Consider the following 3,707-nt stretch of genomic DNA (forward strand, 5'->3'; position numbering starts at 1 on the left):
TAATAAATCTAACAAAAAATGTGAAGACCTTTGTGGAGAAAATTAGGTGTGGTGCCCCAAAGAACTAGAACTGTACTGTCTAATAGAGTAGCTACTAGCTACATGTGGTTACTTAAATTGAAATATAGATCAATTAAAATCAAATAGCATTCAGGATTCATTTCCTTAATCATATTAACCACATGTGGCTACTTCACTGGACAGTGTAGATATAGACTATATTTCCACCATCACAGAAAATTCTACTGGATAGCACTGGACTAGAATATGTCTCTTCATCTCATAAATTTTCAGTTAGAATGCAGTCATTTATATTACACTGCATATGTTATACTTCCATAAATGAAATACAGATGAGGAGTTGAAAAGTTTTCTTATCTTCTAAGAGTTTTTGGGCTTGTCTTTTGCGGGGTGAGGGTATGGGGTTTTGCTTAGCATCTTAAGGTCCTTCTGACAGTTAAGAAGCCAACTATTTTGTGAGTCTTTTCATTGTAAAAGCCCCAGGTACTTTGATACTTGCTCTTCTGGAACCTGGCAACAAGGATACAGGCACGAGACCCAAGACTGGCCAATCAGACACTCTCTTTGAAGATCTGAGTCTTGGGCAAGCAACGCAGAGATGCTGAAACAGTTCTGAGTACATTCCGTCATGAGTAGTGGTGGCCTCTGGTATCTAGTGACCACAGATGGTGCCAGTGGTGATGGTGACAGTGGCAGTATTTAGTACATAGCAGTGACAGCACTTTAATCAGGCCATTAGTACCCTGAATTCCAGTTGTTCCTGCCCACCCGAACAAACTCGATGCTCCAGTCTTACCTCTAAGAGCAATCCAATATCTCCCCAAGAAAGTCTTTTCCTAAGTCAGAAGGAGATGATGTCTTTACTTGCAACTACAAACTCTGAATGGTACAAAGTTAGAATGTATGTTATAGATTATCTAGTGCAAGCTTACTGTGATTCATCATAGAAATGCAGGCAAATGGCATTACACCCCTCTTAACACTTTCATATCAGTCAGCGTAGGCTAAGTCATGCCATGGTAAAACATGACCACCTCCCCCAAATCTCAGTGGCTTACAAAAACAAAGATTTATTTCTCCCATTGATGTCTAATAAAGGTCAGCCATAGTTCCGTTCCATGTCATCTTCCGTCTGGACGCAAGCTGATGAACCTGAACTAATGGAGCAACTCCTGTCTGATATATTGCAGGTCTCATTGGCTGAGAGAAAGCGACCAAAATGATACTCCAGCTGGCTCTTACAGCGCCACACAGAAGTGGCATCCATCATTTCCATCCACATGTTACTGGCCAAACCAAGTCACACTCTGGGATGTACCATCCTTCTAAAGGGAGGGGCACAGCAAGTCACACGGCAAATCTGATCTGAATGCTGTGGGGTTCTAGAATTGTCCCCTGGAAGGGTCATCAAATGTTTGATCAGTGATACAATCTAACACACTTCCTATAACGCAGGGCTTTGTTTCACTAATTTAGCAGGTTTCAAATTCCATAACGTGAATGAAATTAAGTTTATTTTGAAAAAATTATTTTTCTGGAGATCGGACTTGAAACATTAACAGTATTAACACTTGATCCAGTTTACTGAAGTTAGATGCAGTGCTTTCACGGTGTGAGGTGGACTATGCAGAACAGGAACACTATGAATTCATATCGAAATTCCACTCTCACTTGGAGTAAAAAGCTATTTTACAAAATTGCATTAAGCATCTACCATGCCCACAGTTAACCTTGGGCTTTGAGGGATACAAACCTAAGTCGATGGATAATTAAAGAGAAAAAACATGGCCACTGCAATAGAAAGCAGTGATAAAGAGGAGAGACAGAATAGAGAAAATTCATCAGATGAGGTAAGTGTGAAACACCCCAGCCTAGTGATATAATGGAATCGTGTGAGGAAGGGATTACTTTACCACAAGCCATATGATTCAGAAGCACAATAATTTTATGCCAGAGGATATGTGTATTTGCAAGGAGATATGCAGGGGAGGAAAAACTGATCCAATATGTTGTTAAGAATTCTGAACTTTAGTCCCCACTAAATGCAGTGGCTATAAGTTCTTACTAAAGGCAGTGGTTATAGTGATGAAACTTAATCGAACTCATCTTTGCCAACTAACTTAAGAAACTAGAGGAAAATATCCATATTCCTTTTTTCTTAAAGAAAAAAATAGTATGACCTTTATCTTGTACATAAGAGTGGGTTTTTTCCTGCTTTCAAAATGTCAAGTTTTACAGGTGGTTAACCGAAAATAATACTGACACAAAAGTTTGAAGAAGTGTAATTGTGACAGAGGTAAATGTTAAATTATTTATGTAAATTCAGTTAAACCAGCACTTTAAATAAAGGTCAGTATAGTTCCTTCGGTTAGTAAAATATGGTTTACTTCCTGAGTTTTTTAAAAAAAAAAACACTCATGTGAAAGAGCCAGACACAAAAGGCCACACATTGTGTGATTCCATTTATATTGATGCAGGACAGGGCAAATTTCCTCGAGTGGGAGAGAGACCAAGCCCCGCACGAGAGAAGAAGAGAGTCCTTTTGTTAGGCAGTTTTAGTTAGGCAGGAGACACAGGAGCCGAGGCCAGCTCTGTAACCATAGAAACTTCCCTTGAGGACTTTCCTTAAGTACCTCCCAGAAATATCTCCCTTTCGGGGTTATAAATTATCCCAAATCCTAGAGCACAAAGGCCATAAAAACTGGGGGCTAAACCAGCTAGAAACTCATGTGCAGAAAGTACTGCCCCCTAACTTCAGCCTCATTATACCATCATTATAATATCATGACTATGCCTAGAAGTCCATGAATCTAATTATAACAGACTGGATTCTGGGTAAGCACATGCACAGTAGGCAAAAAGTTATATAGCAGCCAACTGTCAGTCAAGGTGACCTCGCAGAGGGATCATCTAGGATCTCCCAATGCGGCCCAAATATAAACAGACCTTCCCACTTCATAAACAGATTTTCTCCCCAAAATAAAAATAAAATAAAATAAAATAAACAGACCTTCCCACTTCTGCGTTGTTGTTACAGTGTTCCTGTCTGGAAAACCCGCCCCTGCCTTTGGAATGTATTATCTTATCTCTTCACTTCCTAAATTCCACAGGGCTGCAGCTTTCTTTAGCAGGCCATCTCCTTCTAAAATGTACTTTCAATAAATCTTACTTTTTCTCAATCTCACCGACCTGTAATTCTTTACTGCGTCGGCGGGGAAGAACCGAGGAACAGCACACAATGTCCACTGTATCTCACTATTCACCTCCTCCTCCTCCTCCACACCACTGAGGCGAGGCCAGATTTCACCTCACCCCAGTGGTGACACTTTGACAGAGAGTATAGAAAGAATTCAACACACACGCCAAAGTTAGAGTCAAAAGGAAAGTTTATAGAAAAGAGGTGACACTCCACAGATAGAGGGTGGTCTCCTCTCAGAGACAGAGAGTGAGAGAGACAGTGAGAGAGACAGAGTAAAGGCACTGAGAAGGATCTGAGTGTTCAGGGAAGTCAGTTTATATGTCATTCTTAAGTTCTCATTTCCTTTGATGTGGACATACAGTGAGGAAGGGGAAGGCGAAGAGTATGTAGTGCTAAAAGCCTGCACTTCCCAGCCTTTAATCCATAGGTTCCTCAGGGTTTCAGCCCTAGAGAATGACTCTTGGCGCCTGTCTCCCCTCCACCGGTG

Source organism: Pteropus alecto, unplaced genomic scaffold (genome assembly GCF_000325575.1).
Source record: "Pteropus alecto unplaced genomic scaffold, ASM32557v1 scaffold23, whole genome shotgun sequence".
Taxonomy (NCBI): Eukaryota; Metazoa; Chordata; class Mammalia; order Chiroptera; family Pteropodidae; genus Pteropus; species Pteropus alecto.